The following is a 20,447-nucleotide window of genomic DNA, read 5'->3' on the forward strand; positions in this document are numbered from 1 at the left end:
GAGAGAAACAGCTGTCCACAAATAATCAGTATAGGTGGCCCTACTGGAGAGGGCTCTAGTTGACATGTGCAAAAAGAAAAGGAAAGTTGGTAAAAGCTGGTAATATGCCAGAACTTGAAAAGCGAACAATTCAAAGTTCAAGACCATCCGAGGGCTGTGAAAACATTTATTTCACAACGCACAATTTTTTTAACGCACCAGCCTACTCTGTCAAATGTGCAACCTATACCAGAAATGTTCACGGTTTTATTCCTACGTACAATCAAGAACTCCTTGACAGCACATTGCATTTTCATAAACAAACAACAACACAAAGAAAAATCAACGGAAAAATAATACGTGTGTCGTGAATTCGTTGACTAAAATCATGAGTGCGTTTGTAGAAGAAGTGGACTAATCGTTCGCTGATCATTCCAACACTGAACCACCTATACCTATAAAAACCAATAGTTGAGGAATAAAACTCACACGAATTTATAAAGGAGATTCATTGCGAAATAAACTAAAAAAAACCTAAAATCAATCACATAAATATCGAATTGGGTGGTAACCTGAGAACGTAACCCGCTTACTCATCTGTGTCCCAGCTCAGCTTCCGAAGACGTCGCACGAGTGCAGTCTTTGTTATGCGTGGTTTCTTCAATACGGCTGAAGTGCTAGCCCATGTTTCACCTGCACAGCATAGAGGTGGAAGAACTCTTGTTGTGTTAAATAAGTGAGAACATAGATCGGCATCATAATTTTGATCAATTTGCTCTTTCAGAGGCCGTACCGCGCCCATGATTATCGCTGTCTTCTATTTTCTTTGTCACCCAATAATCTACAATAATGCTTTACGAACATAGTAAACCAGAATTTATTCAAAATAAAGGAAAAACAGTATCAGAAAGATAAATTTAGAGAAAACATCATCGTGTGGACCTGCACAGCACCATTCTTCTAAAAAACTATAAAAACCAAACTATAAACGCAACCTCTTTTGTTTTTGTTTCCTTCTCGATTTCGCAAAACGTTCCTGCCTGAAATCCGGTTCAATTTTCAGGCTGCGTAAAACTCTTCAGTGACGGCGAAGTTGCTAACGTTTTTACCAGCATTGAATGTAATAAAAGTTAACGTATGTATACATGAAAAACGGTTACCATAAGGTATTTCAAATGCGATAGTGCTTAGTTACAAAAAGACGAATATAAGAAGCTTTGCAGAATACTTCTTAATTTTTCTTCTTTGAACAAACACGAGGTTTGTAAGCAATTTTATTATTGGGCTGACGTTTCGGCCGTATCGCCTTCTTCAGAGCCTGGAAAGGTCGATTGACAACGATCTACCAAGCCAAACACGCCAACAACTTAAACAGAGAAACTCAAAAACCAAGTTCCAACCACGTAAACAACGTCAAATACTCACCACTTCTCTGCCTCCGACCAACCGTTTGGTTGTGTCTGCGGAAGAGGAATGAGGTGTACTTCCTTCCGGAGTGCCCCTTTATCAGACTAGAAGATCAGTCTTATATACTGTGCGAGATCACGTGTGATTAGGAGGCACTCTTCCTTGCGGTTCATGTTTGGGTTCTTGAAATTAGTCCAAAACGCCTCATGAACCCTGCGCGCCGACATGCTAGCTTTCTGCGCGAGAATATTAACCTTAACATCAAAATCCTGTCCGTTGTGTCCTTGTGTCCTATGCGTGCCTAGTGGAGTGTTCGCCTTGCTTTTAAATTAACCATCTAGGTGTTCTTTTATGCGGACACAAAGAGGTATTCCCGTTTCGCCAATATATTCGTCCCCGCAAATTTTGCAAGAAATCAGGTACACTGTACCCGAGATCATGCAATCACCGTCTCTGACCTGAGGGCAAATCGTACATTTATGCGTTGTACATAGACGGTCGTACAAGCGGTTTCGAATCAATTGGCGACGTAGATTATTCGGTGTTATTTCTATAACTACCACTGATTTCTCTAAGCCCACCCTTCTTAAGCATCTTTTTATAGCTATGCTTAATTCGTTCGAAATGAAGGGTATTTGCAACGGAATTTTATTATCGCTAGACCCATCGTTAGAGCTCATCGCCTTTCCTCTAAACTTATACCGAGAAGCTACGATATTGTAACCGTTGGAAATGGCTATTTTCCGTGCCAAGTCGAGTGAATCTTCTCTCTGTTCTCCTCCCGTACACACACCGGAGGCCGTACGAAACATGTCTCTTGTAGTGCTCTTTTTGTGTGTGAAGGATGAGATGAGAGATAATGAACTAGTATGTTTTTATTACTTGGCTTACGGTACCACTTCGTAGCATAGCTGTTATGATGTAAGCTAACCTGAAAGTTTAAAAATGGAAGCCAGCCCTCTTTAGGTGTCTCTCGGGTGAACTTAATGTACTCTGACTGTTCATTTAACAATTCAAAATATTTGTTCATCTCCTCTTGTGTGGAGAAGATGACAAAACAATCATCAATATATCTACAGTAGAGTATCGGCCCAAGATTAATTACCGGGGCTTCTATTTTAGACATAGACGCAATAGCGAGACTAGGTGCCAGTCGCTGTCCCATTGCCAACCCTCTCTTTTGTGGGCAATATTTACCGGATCATCTAAAGATTGACCAGTTCAAACACTATTTTAAGAGGGTCATGATCTGCTCAATCGACAAGCCATACATGTTAATTTCTTTTTGGTGTTTAGAAAGAGGTTCGAAAACGGCTTGCATTGCGGAGTCATTCGATACGTTCGTATAATCGAACATCGAATGACTCCATGACGTAGGCGCTGTTAGGACGCTCGTAACGTAGATGGTCCAGAAACATTCGGGTGTTCGTGAGATGAGTTAGCAAATGTTTCAGTAACTGGACGACTATCAGGTTTATAAACCATGTTATTCTGTCCGTTGGCCCGTTTACACAACTGATAATTGGTCTAACCTTAAACGTTAATGGATTTGTTGACCACAATTCATCAGTGGATACCAGCTTATGAGTTTTAATAAGCAAGTATAGCACGGGACATGTTGGCAGATCGGTTTTTAGTTGAGAGATAAACGATGGTTTTAATTAGTTAATTTAATTTCAATTAATTTTTTCCTGGAAACTTTGCAGAATAATTGTAAAAGTTTAAAACAAACCTTCGTTCATCTATCTGGGCGGTCCTCCCACAGGTCATTTGTCTCGGGCGAGTTCTGAAATTAAACCAAATAGCTGTCACTTACAAAATATTTTATGGTTCATTTTGATTTATTTTTTATAACTGTTTAAAATAACTTACGCTTTGATCTTGGGCACAAGAGAGAACAGCAGTGGTGGGTGATGACGGTTGACCATCACTGCGCTTCGGTCGAATCCCTCCAGGGACAAAGAAGTCCCTAGAACTCTCCCTCCTGTTTCAATGGTCGGCAGCTAATAGTGAACTACAATAGGTGAACAATTCAAGAATCCTTTAATAATTGCTTATATTTTATTGAATAGAGCATTTTAACTGCAGAATTGTAAAATAGAGCATTCTTTCCTCCTGTGAACATGTCAGATTTATAGTCATCGTTGTTTTTGTTTATTCTTTTGTTTATTCTTTAAAAATCCTGCAGTAGAGAAAGGGTTTTTCTATAATCCACTCATGTTAGCTATTTCTAAAGTTTTCCATTGACAATAAAATAATGCTCTGTTTTGAGAAATAGAAAATTGCTAATAGACCTGGAATTAGGTGTCGTCGTCAATGTACTAACCGCATGTTTAGTCACTTCTTTCTTGTTCTTTAGAATAACTAATGGATATTTCATTTCATTATGAAATTTTCATTGATTTGAAATTTTCATTCATTCGTTGTCTCATTACTTTTGCCTTTCTTTTAAATTTAGCGTTCTCTGCTCTTAACTTACCTAATATGTTATTACTGCGATTGATGAACATCAGAATGAGCTTATAACAACTTTCAAAGAAAAGTACTGCAGGCATTCCAAGGCTCACAAGCGAACCGTATTGCCTTACCGATTGTATGAAATAGTTATTTGGGCCATGAAGGTATGTAAAAATTGATAATGTATTCTCTCTTTAAGTTCAACTTTATTAACATTTCGAATTATGTACTGTTTTGTTTTAAATGTTGGGTAAAAAAGTTGTATGGAATCGTACACAAACCTTCCTTATGTAGACCGAGATCTAACTGAATAGTCTGGTTGAAAGTTGTTTTTATCATTCCTTAAGAAATTTGTATAATAAAGAATGCCTCTCACGTCATCGAGGATACCATGCGTAAGCTAAGGAGAAATATCGTCATCAATCTCTTAGCGATTTTGTTTGTGATTGGAGATTTTTGCAGAGATGTTCTAGATTCTCTAAATTTAGATGGTCTTTTATAATTTTAGGCTGAGAGCTTTATCATTTTTTTCCTGCTACAAGGATGATCAAGCTGTATGAAGTTTGCCGTTGAGAAAACGAAGCTTGGCATTTGTGTTTTCACAATTTTAAAAGATCCTAATATATGTTCTTATGAAAAGAACATTGTATTTCTGTTAATGCCAAAAATTTTAAAGATCATATTTTTTTAGGTAGAGGAATGGTCTGCCTAGTATCCATTTTTTCCCAAAAATTAATTTTCCACCATATTTTGCGCTTTTCTTTTATTTCTGCAATATATATGTACATATATGTATCTATTTATTTATATTTTAAAATTATGTTATTGTATAGTACATTACGTCTTCAAATGCTCTTCATAAGTGAAAATTTAGGTCCTAATGAGAAGAAGAAAAAGACCTTTCTTGTTTACGGTCATCAGGTCGTACAGGCAGCTGACAAGAAGATCCGCTTTTATTTTTATCTGTGAGTAACGCAATATGTAATCTAAATGTAAAATGTTTTAAGACTGCTTTGCTTTTATGAAAGTTAGATTCGTTCAAGCTAACAGAGAAGGACGGTAGTTATTCGCTTAGTTGACGAGGTGATATTTTTACTTACGAGTTCCTTATTTCTTATGGGTAGCTATATTCGATATAAATATGTTTCCCAGTGACGATATGATTTTTAAGGGATGCACATTGAAACTGTAAACGTAAAATAACGATGTTAACTGATCTTATTAGGATGAAACTCCAGTTTATTGATTCATGTGCCTTTGCAATGAAGTGCTTTGTGCACTGACTTTTTAGTGTTGTATAATAAAATCATTCTCATTGAAGTGGACAAATCAAGGTCACATTTACTTTTGCATCTATTGCATTGATTCATGTCACGCTTGTCTTCAAAAAGGCAGGATTTGTTATTCACATTAATTTAAGGATTCTTAGTTTCGTCCTTTTTTAAAGGTATTATGATTGTAGTTGTAGTCTAGTTTTTGCTAATTCTTACTAGTGTTTCTTTTCGTTCCAAACATTTATGTAGCTTGTTTCCGAATTCATGAATGAGTCTCCTTTCGAAGCTCCTAAGGAAAGCTCTCAGTGGTCATAAGGGATATTTCTTCAAAAACATTTATATGAAATGATCTTCAAGCCTTCAGAGGCAAAAGAATTACCTCAAGTATAGTCTGAGCCGAGATGTTTTGCTATCTGCTCATTTGATAAAATATAATTCTATTCGAAGAAATGTTGTGTCCTATCAGTTCTCAGTGATGAATATATAATTTTCGTATTGGCGCAGAGCGAGTTTCAAATATGCTTGTGAGTTAAGCAGCAAAAAATATTACATAGCGTGCGGGTGAGGCCAAACTTTGATAAATACTTTTTATGTCCTAAATCAGCTGATGATTTTGATAAAATTTTGTGACAGCTGGTTGAATAGGAAGTTGCACTTTTCGCGCACACTACATCCACAATATTACTGTAAAGCTAACAACGATTTTGTTGGCAAGTCGACTAATATCTGCAAGGAATGCCAATAGACAACGTCGACCTTACCCCATATCCTCCTCTAAGCCTAACAACAGCTGTCAACATGGTTGGATTCCACGCGAGGTCAGTATCGTAACCGTCTCTTTTCATCCGAAGCAAATTGCAGCAAATTGAATTGGTGATTGAGTGGTAGTGTTAAGTGACACACCGACTAGTTTATTGTTTTAGTTTTTGGTGCCTTTCTGCTCCATTTGATGATAGGATAGCTCTTGAATTACTGATTTGCTCGTCAGTCGCCATGGAAGCTTTTTTGATTTTGTTGTCTTTACGGCCCTGCCTCAAACATGGGTAATTAAACCTTTATATACATGGTACACAAAAAATAATCACGAAAGAATGAGATCATGAATGTACATAGAATGAGACACTCAGTAATATGTTCAACAGAGAGAAGCAATATAATTACCTAGTTGCACCAACGTCAACGTTTTGCGATGTGGAGAACAGAAAAGATAAGGTTAACAGTGCACATTACGTAGATTACCTCGATTCCCGTTGATCTTCGCGTGTATCGAGCGGGCGCCAGTATTGTCTCCATCCGTCAGTGTCGCATGCAAGAGTGGCCCAATGTGTTCTGCTCGCTCTAGGGACGCATTGAGTATCATACCATTCCTTAAGAGTTTTTGTGAAGAACTCTCACCATCGGGTCGGTGGTTTTCCTGTTGTGCGCTTGACATCCCGAGGAATCCAATCGGTGATGGCTCTTGTTCATCGGTTGTCATTGAGTCGCATCACGTGCCCGGTCCACCTTGTTTTTGACATTCTGGCTTAAAGAACGGCGTCTCTAATCTTCGATCGCTGACGTAGTCCGAGTTCCATATTCCCTCTCTCACTTTGCGTTAGACGGGACACTCCTACTATCGCCCTTTCGACTGCGCGTTCAGTAACGCTGAGTGTTCTTTCATCCTGCTTACGTAGTGGCCAGGTTTCTGATGTGTACGTTAACGCAAGAAGAATCGTCGAGTCAGAAAGGTGGGCACGGAGTCGCGTGTTCTTCATCCTCTTCACTACATCATCGATGCTCTTAAAAGCTCCCCATGCCGCTCTTTTCCTCCTGCTCAGCTCTGGGACTAGGTAATTCATCACGTTGACTTCTCGACCTATATACACATAACTACAGCATTCGGAGATATTCGTTCCGTTGAGCGTAAATGGGGCATTCGACACCAATCCGTTCCTCACGAACATCGTTTTCGTCAGGTTTAGCCGAAGACCAATACTTCCACATACTCTGTCAAAGGCGGCAAGCATTCGTTCCGCCTGACTGATGCTTGATGTTATAAAGACGATATTATCAGCAGAGCGAAGATGGTGTAGTTCCCGACCATCAATTTTACTCCTTCATTGTCCCATTCCAATTTTCGCATAATGTCTTCTAGGGTTGTTGTAAAAAGTCTTGGCGATATTGTGTCGCCTTGTCGAACCCCTCTCGTTACGTTAATTTTAATTTCGTTGTAGAATGTTGATATGATAGTTGTGAAATCCTTATACAGCTCACGAAGGATCTTGATGTACTGAGTAGCGACGCCCTGCTTTTCCAGAGCTTCTGTCACCGCTTCTGTCTCAAAGGAGTCAAAGGCCTTTTTCAAGTCGATTAAAGTGAGACAAAGCGGTCTTTTGTACTCTTGTGATACTTCAGTGAGCCTCGTTATTGTGTGGATGTAGCCTATCGTGCTGAATCTTTTTCGATACCCTGCTTGCTCGCATGGCTGTACCTCGTCCAATGTTCTGTCAATCCTATTAAGGATGACTCGAGTAGATAGTTTATAGACGACGGACAGCAGGCAAATTGGGCGATAATTTCCAATGTCGTTGAGGTCTCCTTTTTTGTACAACAACATGGTTTTGCTGGTCTTCCATTGATTTGGAACCTTGCATTCTGAAAGGTAGCGTGTGAAAAGACGAGCCAGTGTGTTGATGAGAACTGGCTTAGAACTGGATTCTCATCAACAATGTGCATACATGAAATAATTCAGTAATGTGTTCAACAGAGAGAACCATTGTAACTAGTTAGTTGTACTGGCGACTACATTAACGTCTTGAAATGGATTCACTAGCCATTATGAAGAACAGAAGAGTCCTACAAACATTGACTAACAATGAGAGTTTAGGAAGAATTGGAAAAGCGAAGCAAAACAGACGAGATCCGTTGACCACTCATTAGCCATACATTTGCTACTTCTGGGCTAGTTATTGACCTTGAGCTTTGGATGGGTGGAGACGGTCACGACACCAGTCTCGTATGGAATCCAACCATGCCGACAGCTATTGTTAGGCATGGAGGATTTGGGGTAAGGTCCATGTTGTCTATTGGCATTCCCAGCAGATATTAGCCGACTTGCCGACAATTCATTACTCATAATTGATCCATCAAAAAGACTCCTGCATATTCAAACTATTGAAGTAGAAGTTATTCCTTTGTTGTTTCACATGGCGATATCTTTTCAGTATGGTTGAATAAAGTGCGTTGAATTTGTGGCATTCAATTACTATTCATCCCTCTAATATTTTGTGGTTAATTTAGCTTTATGAAGTACCCATGGCTGCATGGTGGCCAAAAATATAGGAAAGAAATGAAGAGGGCACGACACTAGGATTCTGATATTATTCGTGTCTTCGCATATCCTTCATTATTAAATAGCTGCGATACGCGAAGAGGAACATAAGAATTTATTGGTACTTCCTTGAGTTATCTCAGGATTAACGAGATTACTATTATAGTAGTATAGGGATCTGCGATCCATAGGTATATTGATCATATTCCCTTCTCTCGTGAACTACCGTTAAATGAGGCAGATTGGTTGTGTTGCAGGTAAAGAACTGTAATAAAGCATAAAGGATAAAGTTGTTCGAGTTGATCAATCCTTGAGGGACGCGCCATACTTTTCGACTTCATCAAGTATTATAGAAGTGATTGACTTGCAGTGGCCTATCGTTGTATCAAGTCAGTATTTCTGTCCTCCCAGACAAGTCTGATCTACTAATTCGCCGACTCCTAAGGTACTAATAGCTTAGTAAGCCCAAGACGAAGGACCGAACCTCCGATCCGTCCGAGTATAAATTGCAGAGTATCCCTAACCACTGCGCTACATGCTCCCCATGAACTGTAAGGTGATTTCTAAAAATTTTGACATGATTTTAGAAACCGTCGCTTCTACGGTAATACGCCATTAAGATTGAAAAAAAGAAAATTGAAAGGTTGTAGAAAAAAAGCACCTTTGCAGTACTTTGCAATTTAATTCTTGCGTTTGAGCTAGCAAAAAATTGTTTAGACGACCTTATATTACTTTTCCTAGGCGTTGTTGAAAAGTTGTTGGTGTCGAAAGGAAGGCTTTCCTGTAACCGTTGAGCGAATAACTACTGGAAACATGCAATTATTCTACATAAGACTATTATAGGATTTTGTTCTTAGTTGATGATTTGGTAAGAACTTAAGCATGATTGAGTATAAAGTTTAAAAACTATGTTACTCTACCCATGGCTCCTAGCTGAATTGAAAATGAAGCCAACTCTTCAATACAGCGTACAACACATCGTTGCACTTCTGCGAAATCGCAGCTAAACCTTCTCGCGATGGCTATCAACAGTGGTCTTTAAAATGTCTCTGCTTCTCATTTGTGTTCTTCTAATCTTCCTGACATCGTCGTTTTACTGCCCGTCAACTCACATTGTTAGATAATGCACTCTTAAATTTTGTTTGTAAGTTTACATTTATTTTTACATCGATTCACCTGTATCACCCTCCGTTGATCATTGTTATGTGATCCGAACAGATTACGGTGGAGTTGTTACTTCTACCTGTAAAAAGAGAATACTGGTGGAAGCTGCTCGCTCTAGAGACTCGAAGAACATCGTAATTTCTCTTCTTGGCTTCTCTACGTGAGATTTCTAACCCTCGGGTTAGTGGTCTTTCTCTTGTGCAACTGATATCACGAGGAACACAGCCAATAACGGCTCCCGTTTAGCCGGTGCCGTTACATATCTGGCCTACCTTAATTTCGACGAGCAGATCTTACACAACTGCTTTTCTGATTTTTTACCAACTGAAATAGGTGTATTCTTCAGAATACCTATCACGCTATCGTAATCCTTGTTACTCCTTGCATCATCCCTTATAAAGCGCGCTCACAAGATTTCACCCTGGTTACGCCGAAGTTTTCGAAGCCATGTTAAGCCAAAAAGAATCATGGAATCAAAAAGAAGGGCTCGAAACTGCCTGTTCTCTGCATTTTTCACTATGTATCCGACGTTCCGCTAACCTCACCGACCCAGTCGAAAAAATCCCTTATTTATTAGTAAGGAAAATACGAAGAAAACACACGAAGAACGGTGAGGATTTAAGAAAGCTGTTCCGTATGCGATTGAAATTTAGATTTGAGTCTTTTCTCTGTAAGTGTTAGTCTTTTCCCTGTTAGCGTAGGTGCTGGGCTGAGAGCTGTGACCTGGACCTTTTCAGCCTATGAAGAAGGCGAACCGCCAAAACGTTATCGATCATATAATAAATATTGTTTTATCAACCTCGTGTGTGCTCAAGAAAAGGTATATAGATATCAATCAATGCAGAGGTTAAGAGAAACTCGGTTCTAGGAATTGTATTTTTAGTAGCCATTTGTGATATATCGCATTGAGGGCGTTTGAGTAAACAACCCGTATACGTTGGCAATGGCTAGTTTTCATGACCACTTTTGTCTCAATTGAATCAAGAGTGTTTAATGAAACCTACACAAATGTTATGTTGTGCTTTTGCTATAATTCAACGAGGTTTGTTGTCGTATGGGTGTAATTTATTGTACCGAATTCTTTTCCAAACCATGCCTGGTCTTCATCACTGCCATTCATCCAGCGTTCCGTCAATTCTAATCAATATGAGTGGAATTTATGTGAACACTCGTGTTGAACACAATGTGCGAAAATCTTGAACAATCTTAATGGGAAATAATTGTTTAACGCTCAGATGCAGTTGTTCGGGTCCAACCTTGTTAGAACCGAGTGCAATGCGATTCTTCATCAACGAATGAAGTGGGACTTCTGGGCAAAGCACTGCCCATACCTGCTGAGCTGATGTGTGCACAAGTGAACAGGGCTGTCAAAGATATATATAAAGAAATCTACGGATGGCCTTTTCTGGTAGTTGTTGGAATGTGTTAAGTTTTCCGTCAGAATTTCGGAAGTGTTTAGCTTGATCTGAAGTATCGGAAAGTGTTCCACTGGCATTGCTGAATTTTCCAATACTGTTAAATCTTCTTCTATCGCTAATCTGCAGATCTTCCCTAGCATAGGAAATGGTAGCCAATTGCCGATAGTTCATATATCTTTAGATTTATGTTTAAGCTAAAACATTTCTGCGGGTTGTTGAACGCGTTGCGATGACCCGATCGTATTCATCACCGATTTTTATAATCTTAAGATTTCATTTCCTGATATTTTCAGCTTTTTCTCCTTCTGTCCTAAAAAGGAGTCTGTGTGAATGATGCGACATTGTCCCATCATGTATGAAATTGGGGAACAACAGTCGCTTCCATTTGGTAAAATCTTCTGCTTAAATGTCGCTTTTTTTAAAGAGTAATCTCCATTGGGAGAATTACGAAGGATATAAGTCGTCCAGTGTTGAAATGTACGTCACCGGGTTTACGAGTTTCTATGAATGGCTTTAGTGATAAACTCTGATAGTTTCCCGCTCTGTTCGTTCCATTCTATTTATTTCGTGTTCTCGGATTTGAGATTATTTAGGCGGCCAGTGGGGTGTTATACTTCTCTCGTGTGCTACTACACGGGACTTATATTAATGTAAATCTTAAACATAATTAGTTAGGCACTTACACAAATAAGACGTCAATATAAAGAGAGATCGATAGAAGTAGAAAGCATACATTGTGTTGAAGCATACCTTCAATGATCCTGGTTTTATGAGAGGGAATAGATAACATGTGGGAGTTCAATCGAATTTTTGATTATCTTAATACCAGGACCGACTATTGGGAAGGCATAGCAAAATTAGGGGGTGGTTTTTCAGAGACCTCAACAACTGGATTTTACTACTATTAGTAAAGATTTCAAATAGTGTGACAAGAAGTAAGAGAGCGTAAAAGCGTCAGAAATAAATAACGATATTTGTAAAGCGTTTGGAGCGCATAGACGCTATCGTGACACAAAAAAAAACAGTAAAAAATATTAATAACTTTCATTATTAATTCCCTAATTCTAAAAAAAAGAATTACGCAGTTAATAAAGAAAGTTAATAACAGTTTCCAAGACCGACTATCCTTTAATCTCGGCATTGTTTAATACTTGAACAAACACAACGTTGGTAAACAATTTTACTTATTGGGCTGACTTTCGGCCGTATCGCCTTCTTCAGAGCCACTTCTCGATCTCCGACCAACCGCTTGGTTGTGTCTGCGGAAGAGGAGAGAAGAAGAATTGACAAAGTTAATAACATTGTAAGCTAACTGCAGCTTCAGCTCAATTGGGGTTTAAAACCGATTTGGGCAATTAACACAATCAGAGGTAATCAAGTTGACGGCGAATGGTGATAGCAATGATAGAAGTAAAACATACTGAAAGGCAAAGCAAAGCGCACAGATGGGTGTGGTGAATAACTGGTGACCCCCGCAGATAGGGCAGTCACGGGTTGGAAATTCGCCTACGACAAATTTCGTTGCAGTGTAGGGGTCCATCTCTTGTCTTGCTTAGCGAAACTGTAAAAACGATTTATATATTTCCACCGCGTAGCCGAAAACAAAAGCGTAAGAGCATGGCGAAAATCACAGCTATCTCATGATAAGAGTTAGGTCGCCTATAATATTGAGCATCATAAAAAGTTCTACATAAATCCAACGTTTGAAGGCTTTCGTTTTTCGCAGTCAACGTCGTGTTATGAGAGTGATGTGTTTAGTAAATCAAAGATTGTTATACTTCCGACCGCGTAGAATTTCATTTGATGCTATTCCATGTGTTTTCGCTTTGCATCATTTTCATGTAGTAAAAAAATATCATGTTCTATTGTCCTCTTATTAAATAGATCCTGGACTTGTACAGTGGCGAGTTCTTGCGACTGGGTTGGTTTTTGCTTTTGGTACTGAGGCTCCTGTTTCGAAAACTGGGACGATTTAGTGAGCGAGCTCGATTGCTTACCGAAGTGTATCGTTTGTGTTTGCGGCTACAATACGTCCATTACGAGCTTTGAAAAATCGAACTTTTAATAATGCTTATAAAGAATCGATAGAACACTTTGAAGAGGACTTGATGAGTTGAACATTGGCTTGATTGTTCGGTAGGCCACCGAAAGTTATGGGATGGGTCACATATGCATTCATTCACATCTGCGTGATGAAGACGAATGCATGGCGCATTCATCAACGTTGAGCGTTTTGTCTTTTATCTCTATCCACAAGCACTCCAATTAACGAAAATTGTTTGCGATTATCGAAAAAGTAGCATCGTCACGCATGCTTTGATGTCACCTGGATCACCTGGATTCCCGTTGATCTTCGAGTGTATCGAGCGGGCGCCAGTACTGTCTCCATCCGTCCCTGTCGCGTGCAAGAGTAGCCCAATGGGTTCTGCTCGCTCCAGGGACACGTTGAGCATCATACCATTCCTTCAGCGTTTTTGTGAAGAACTCTGACCATCGGGTCGGTGGTCTTCCTGTTGTGCGCTTGACATCCCGAGGAATCCAATCCGTTACGGCTCTTGTCCATCGGTTGTCATTGAATCGCATCACGTGCCCGGCCCACCTTATTTTTGACTTTTTGGCGTGAAGAACGGCGTCTCTAATTTTCGATCGTTGACGTAGGTCGGAGCTTCGTATTCCCTCTCTCACTTGTGTGATACGGGACAGTCCTAGCATCGCCCTTTCGACTGCGCGTTCAGTAACGCTGAGTGTTCTTTCATCCTGCTTACGTAGACACCAGGTCTCTGATGCGTACGTTAAGGTAGGAAGAATCGTTGAGTCAAAAAGGTGGGCACGGAGTCGAGTGTTCTTCATTCTCTTCACTACATCCTCGATGCTCTTAAAAGCTCCCCATGCCGCTCTCTTCCTCCTGCTCAGCTCTGGAGCTAAGTCGTTCATCATGTTGATTTCTCGACCTAGATACACATAACTAGAGCATTCGGAGATATTTGTTCCGTTGAGCGTAAATGGGGCATTAGATACCCATCCGTTCCTCATGAACATCGTTTTTGTTAGATTTAGCCGAAGGCCAATATTTCCACACACTTTGTCGAACTCGGCAAGCATTCGTTCCGCCCGACTGATGTTTGATGTTATAAGAACGATGTCATCAGCAAAGCGAAGATGGTGTAGTTGCCGACCGTCGATTTTCACTCCTTCATTCTCCCATTCCAATTTTCGCATAACGTCTTCGAGGGTCGTTGTAAACAGTTTTGGCGAGATTGTGTCGCCTTGTCGAACACCTCTCTTTACGTTAATTTTAATTTCGTTGTAGAATGGTGATATGATAGTTGTGAAATCCTTATATAGCTCACGAAAGATCTTGATGTACTGAGCAGCGACGCCCTGGTTTCCCAGAGCTTCAATCACCGCTTCTGTCTCAACGGAGTCAAAGGCTTTCTTCAAGTCGATGAAAGTTAGACAGAGCGGTCTTTTATACTCTCGTGACACTTCAATGAGCCTCGTTATTGTGTGGATGTGGTCTATCGTGCTGAATCCTTTTCGGAACCCTGCTTGCTCGCATGGCTGTACCTCGTCCAGTGTTCTATCAATCCTGTTGAGGATGACTCGAGTGAAAAGTTTATAGACGACGGACAGCAGGCAGATTGGGCGATAATTACCAATGTCGTGGAGGTCTCCCTTTTTGTACAACAACACGGTCTTGCTGATCTTCCATTGATTTGGAACCTTGCATTCCGACAGGTAGCGCGTGAAGAGACGAGCCAGTGTGTTGATTAGAACTGGCGGAAGGTTCTTCAGATGTTCAGGTCTTATCCTGTCTAGACCGGGTGTTGTGCGGCTTCTCAGAAATGAGATAGCATGTTGGATTTCTGAAGGGAGAACCGGTGGAACAACATATTCGTCCTCTTTGATTTCATATGTAGGGAGGAGGACGTGGCTGTCGAAAAGATCAGAGTAGTAGTCGTGGATGATTTTCTCCATTGCCCTTCTTGAAGCTGTAAGTGTTCCGTCTGGGCGTCGGAGTGCAATCATCTTAGTTTTATAATTGGCAAAGCTCCGGCGAACGTTGCGAATGTTCTTCCCAACTTCAGCAGCTTCAACCATCACTGCAGTTCTTCTCTCTTTGAGATCTTATTTTATTGCCTTTCTGCACAGTTTTGCGAGTTCGGACGTGAGTTGTCGGTTGCCTGTGGCTCGCGCAATACCACGTTGGCGTATCAACTCGAGTGTTTCTGGAGAGAGACGTCTCTTAGTGACTTTGGGACACTCGGCGCTTATAGCACTAACGTGAAGATGTTGAATAAGCCGATTGTATTCTTCGTCAATGTTGTCAGTAACAGAATCTTTCCATAGGCCGACTATTGATTTGAATAAATCCCAATTAACGGCAGTTTTGGGATTTCGTTTTTTGAACATAGCGGCTTTCTCTCCTTTCCGCGAAAAAAAGAATTTTGCACGAAGAAGGCGATGGTCTGATCCGGTGTAGAACTTGGGGACAACAGCGACATCGGTTAGGCAAAACCTTCGGTTTACTATGATGTGGTCTATTTCATTATGGTACTCTCCATTGGGGGATTCCCACGTCCAGCGTTGAGAGAGGGGCTTTTGGAACTGTGAGCTACCATGGATTGTCTTGGTCGTCATGATAAACTCGGATAGCCTCTCTCCCTGTTCGTTCCATTCTAATCCGTGGGTCCCAATGTGATGTTCTTCAGACATTCTTCTCGGTCCAATCTTAGCGTTGAAGTCGCCAATTATGACTTTGAAGAAAGTATGATCTTCTCTGTAGAACTTTTCCAAGTCCATATAAAACGCTTCGACCTCATCTTCGTCGTAGCTTGAAGTTGGTGCGTAGACGACGAAGATAGTCAAAGCTGGCATAGGCCCACATCTCTTCAACCTTAACCGTCCGATTCGGGTTGTTAGTTGCTCAAACGATTCGATGTTCATGGCCAAACTCGGGTTGACGTGGACACCAACGCCTCCATCTCCTCTATTGTCGCATGTTCCAAGGAAGAGTTCTTCTCCGGAATCATGCACGGCGTTAAAGGAACGATGTCTCCTCGTCTCAGCCAGTCCGATGACGTCGTACCTGATTTTTCTGGCTTGCATCAGCAAGTCCTCAACAGCGGACTCTGATGCAAGCGATCTTGCGTTGTAGGTACAGATCGTCACCTTAGTCCTATCACATTTAGGCAGCCTAGAATGGCCCTGAGATTTTAGCAGCCTCTCCGTACTCGTCCTACCCAACGCTGCAGTATCGGGGGCTCTTTCGGGGTCAGGGGAATGAGGCCCATTTGTTATACTGTTTTTGGCGTTTTTTGTACCGACGGAGTAGCTTGCCGGGCTCTGACCATGGGGCTAAATATACTCATGAGTAGCTTGCCAGTCTTTCCCAGAGTTTAGTAGAGTGGACATTGAGCTTATTTGTTGGAGGCGACTACTAACCGCCTCACATGTACTTCCCAGTCACTTGCTTGCAGGCTTTTAGCCGAATTTACTTGTAGAATACAATCTGCACTGCAAGAGCATATCCACACACGCGTGCACGAACATGTCTACACAGCAACAGAAGGTATGTGCGAAATCGGCGCAGCAGAAAAAGGGAGTCCATCCCCTTAATCCACCTGCGGCTCTGGACAGTACAAGGTCGCTTTTGGTCCGCGTTTCACCCCCTATCCGCCACCTGGGGACGCGCCACGTAGCCTCGCGACCGCCGGCTCGAGATCCATCCGTGAGGAAAAACCTCAGTGAATGGAGATCCGTGGATGCTTTGATGTAGGAAAAAGAATCTAAGGAAGCATATGAATGTAGCACATGCTGAGATATGTGTCTTCCACTACACTCATGATGTATGTTGATGTTAATTTATAGTTAAGGAGTGTAGATGATGTGTAGTAGACACTGTGATACAATCAACTCTTGGTTCTAAGTGAGCACTGTAATGAGAAAAGGCTCACCGCGAAGAGAGCTTGTGAGTCTACCGCAGAAATTTTTTGCTATGTGCTCGTTTAGGTATAAAAAAAAAGATAAAGGATAAAAAGGATAGTTGGCGTTGATCAGTCCCCGAGGGATACGCCATGTATTCGACTTCATTATAAATCTTAGAGGTGATTGAATGCATATGTGTCATATACAATGATTTGCGGGGGTAAGTCAATTCAGTGTTTTTATCCTCCCAGACATGTCTGCCACCAATTTGCCGACACAGTAGGGATGGAGGGCTTGGTGTGCGCAGAACGCGGGATCGAATCCACTGTGTATTGCAGGACACCTCTAACCACTGCGCTACACGCGCCCCGTTTAGTACATATTTGAAATTTCGACCTTTGCTCCGCCATCTATTTTATAATAGATAGTGACTGACGTTCTAGAAAATTAGACCAATTGAAACACGTGGTAGTTGTGAATGTTAATGATGCCGCACTTGACATTTTGCTCAAATATGTTGTGGTTGAACAGGTATATGTTAAAGTATACTTCGTATTTTATGATATATTTCAGTTTTGTACCGATGACGCATGTACTCGTTGTTTTTGCAGGATTTGCAAATATTTCGAGATCCGATTTTCGAACAATCCTCTTTCAAGTTGACACTTCATGGGTAGACTAACCCTAGTGGGTCAATACGATTTTACATTTAAAATAGTGTAACTGTCCGATACGCTGTAATTCAGCTACATCTGCTGTTTCTCAATGTCTCTACCAAAATACAAAAAAAAAATTTTTAAGTTTTTCTGCCTTTAAATAGATCAACTTGGATGCAGTCTTGATCTTGTATTTGTGTTAATTATGCAGTTTTTTTGTCCAATTTTTTATGTTTTCCTAACTTTTCTATGTTGTTAATGAGGAGACCGGCCAGTAGAGAGATCTCTGCTTCTTGAAAAAATAGAGCTACCTTTCAACGGACGAGAAGATGTTAAAAATCCCTTTGACGAATTGTAGAGTGCAGTTGTTTACTGGGTGTAATCAAAACTATTTGTCTGTAAAATGGCTAACTGTTCACCAGTGTTTTATGTCGTAAACACGTAAGTAACTAAACTTTTTTTTTGCAAAACTCCTACAATTAGCACTTCTTATATACCATCTGGATTCTTTCCATCCTCCAACTTTCATAAGAGTTTTAAATCGTTATAAGATAAAGCCCTCATAACTAGCACTCTAGATGTAAAATCAATGTCAATTTGAGGTTCGAGATAGTAGGTCAGCTTTTCCATTATTAGCACTTATCCTCATCGTTATGGGAAGCGAAGTCAAAAACTACTTCAAATCAAAATAACCGCTAAGAAGACACTGAGATATTTGCAAAACTTGGGGGCGGTGCGAACTTCCAACCCGATGATTGCCCTTTCCGGGGGGTCACCAAGTTATCCATTACACCATCCGTGCCCCTCGCTTTGCCTTTCTCTCAGCGTGCTTTTTTTTTTTTTTTTATTTTACTTTTATCAACGCTATCAGCACTCACCCGTTATCGGGATGATCTTGGGTGCCCAAATCGGCCTTAAACCCAAGCTAAGCTGAAGCTGCGGTTAATTTATAATGTTGAATTTAAAATTCAACATTACTTCAAATCAATTTGAAGAAATTTTTAACTAGAGTAATAGAAGAGTGCCTAAAATGGAGAGAAAGTAAAATCCATAATTTCAACTACTTTTGAGAAAAGAATACACAAAACATAGTAGCAGCTGGGAAAATTTGGTAAAACATTTAGTTTTGCTTGTGAAGGCTTTTCGAATACATCTAACTCATCAGAATCATCGACGAAAGTTTTTTCTACGACTGACTGTGCAACTTGGAATATCAGAGATAAATCAGGATAGACATGCCAACATTTTTTAACAATTTCCATTGACAAATTGCACAGAGGAGTGCAAGAAAAATTGTTATGAAAAGGTTCGGGTAAAAAGTAAAAATGATTTCCGATGTCGACTTGTAGATTTAACTTTCACTTTAGAAATAAGAGGTTGTAACCAACTTAACCAGGAATTAAGAATTTCATAACGACAAAGAAATACTATTGATATGTACCTAGAAAGCTTGAACGCCTTTATGCGCTTTACCAATGTTATTATTGATATGTGAAGTAATAGGAATAGAAGCAATTAAAAAGAAAACAACTGAAATTTTCGCGTTGAAATGGAGGAATTTTAGCAGAAAAGGAATTATTTTAATAAATCATAAAAATTTAATCCGCTAAAATAACTGGTTAAAAAATAATGTGTTAGTGTTCGAACGTTGCAGGGGGATCTCTATGGGCTGTTGAATTTCAATCACTGAGCGAATCAGAATTGGTTACCAAGCCTGATGTACTTTCATTATCCTGGAACAGGAAAGGGACAGGTTATGCTAGGGTTATAGTTATAGGGGAAAGGAGATAACATTTTACTTAATTGGCGACTGTTACATTTATCTTTGTGCCTTATTTACTTTAAAGAAGCAACGCTGGGAGACTTACATTTCTTCATTGTTGGCACAGTATCACTAATAAATTCAGATTTTAAAGCACAACATTTTATGGAGACTACAGTTAATGGGGGGATCATAGGCTGTATCTTGTGTCAAAAAGAAAAACAACAGCAACAATACCACATTGCTCCAGTTAGGATTTCTTTAAAAAAAGAAAGAAGAAAGGTTCATATTTCAATAAAAGAAGAATTAACAGTTAAAGCCCTAATATAAGATACGAAGAGCAATGTCCTCAGGGTCTATGTACATTTGATAACTAGCTTCAAAACTCATAATAAGATGCCGAGAAACTCCTCATCTCTATACTCATTCTCTGACGTAAATTCATCGTGGACCCCTACACAGAGAACTCAATGCTCATAAGCTTCAAAAACTTTAGAATCACTGTCGTTGAAGAGCTGACTTAAAACCTACTGGAAATCGTTATTAGAATCCCTGTTCGCCCCATAAAAGTTCAGCTCCTATCCAGTTTAAAATCGTTCAGATAAACGAAAAGCTTCATTACAGCACAAAGTAGAACTAATATTTCATAGATAGATGTGTTTGTGGCATTCCAACGACATAAACAAGCAATTAAGAGAAACGGAATAAGTCAACTGTTCACTTTTAAGTAGCGCTTTGCAGTATATCGGCGAATATAAAGCAATAAAATATAAATACACATAGACTGATAAAAGAAATTGCATTCGATGTATGGAGTCATTTGTATCGTCTGAAATGACCTAATGTAAAGATGTGGTTCCCATTGACTCCCGTATGACCCCTACAGAGGTCTTTACGAATGTGTTAATCAGCTGTCAAGAACATAGAACTTTGTTAAGTGCACGCATTCACTCACAAATATATACATAAAATGGAAATTCGAGCTATGCCTGGAATTTTATAAAGAATTTTTACCACCACATATAGACAAATACTAGTATGTTGGATGTTTCCTACATTAACTACTACATCATTGAATTTTCGTTTAACATT

The 20,447-nt window shown here is 40.0% G+C and overlaps 1 long non-coding RNA gene across 1 annotated transcript; it reads right to left on the reverse strand.

Annotated features, from left to right (window-relative positions):
• Positions 1 to 310: 310 nt before the first annotated feature.
• LOC309797645 lies at positions 311 to 1,331 on the reverse strand. The gene is made up of 4 exons (XR_014292760.1): positions 1,140 to 1,331; positions 975 to 1,019; positions 573 to 820; positions 311 to 434 (listed from the first exon to the last, which is right to left on the reverse strand). It is a non-coding gene; the product is annotated as an uncharacterized lncRNA (long non-coding RNA).
• Between the last annotated feature and the right edge of the window lie 19,116 nt (positions 1,332 to 20,447).

Source organism: Mesoplodon mirus (genome assembly GCF_964341445.2).
Source record: "Mesoplodon mirus genome assembly, contig: HAP1_SCAFFOLD_820, whole genome shotgun sequence".
In the NCBI taxonomy this organism is placed as follows: domain Eukaryota; kingdom Metazoa; phylum Chordata; class Mammalia; order Artiodactyla; family Ziphiidae; genus Mesoplodon; species Mesoplodon mirus.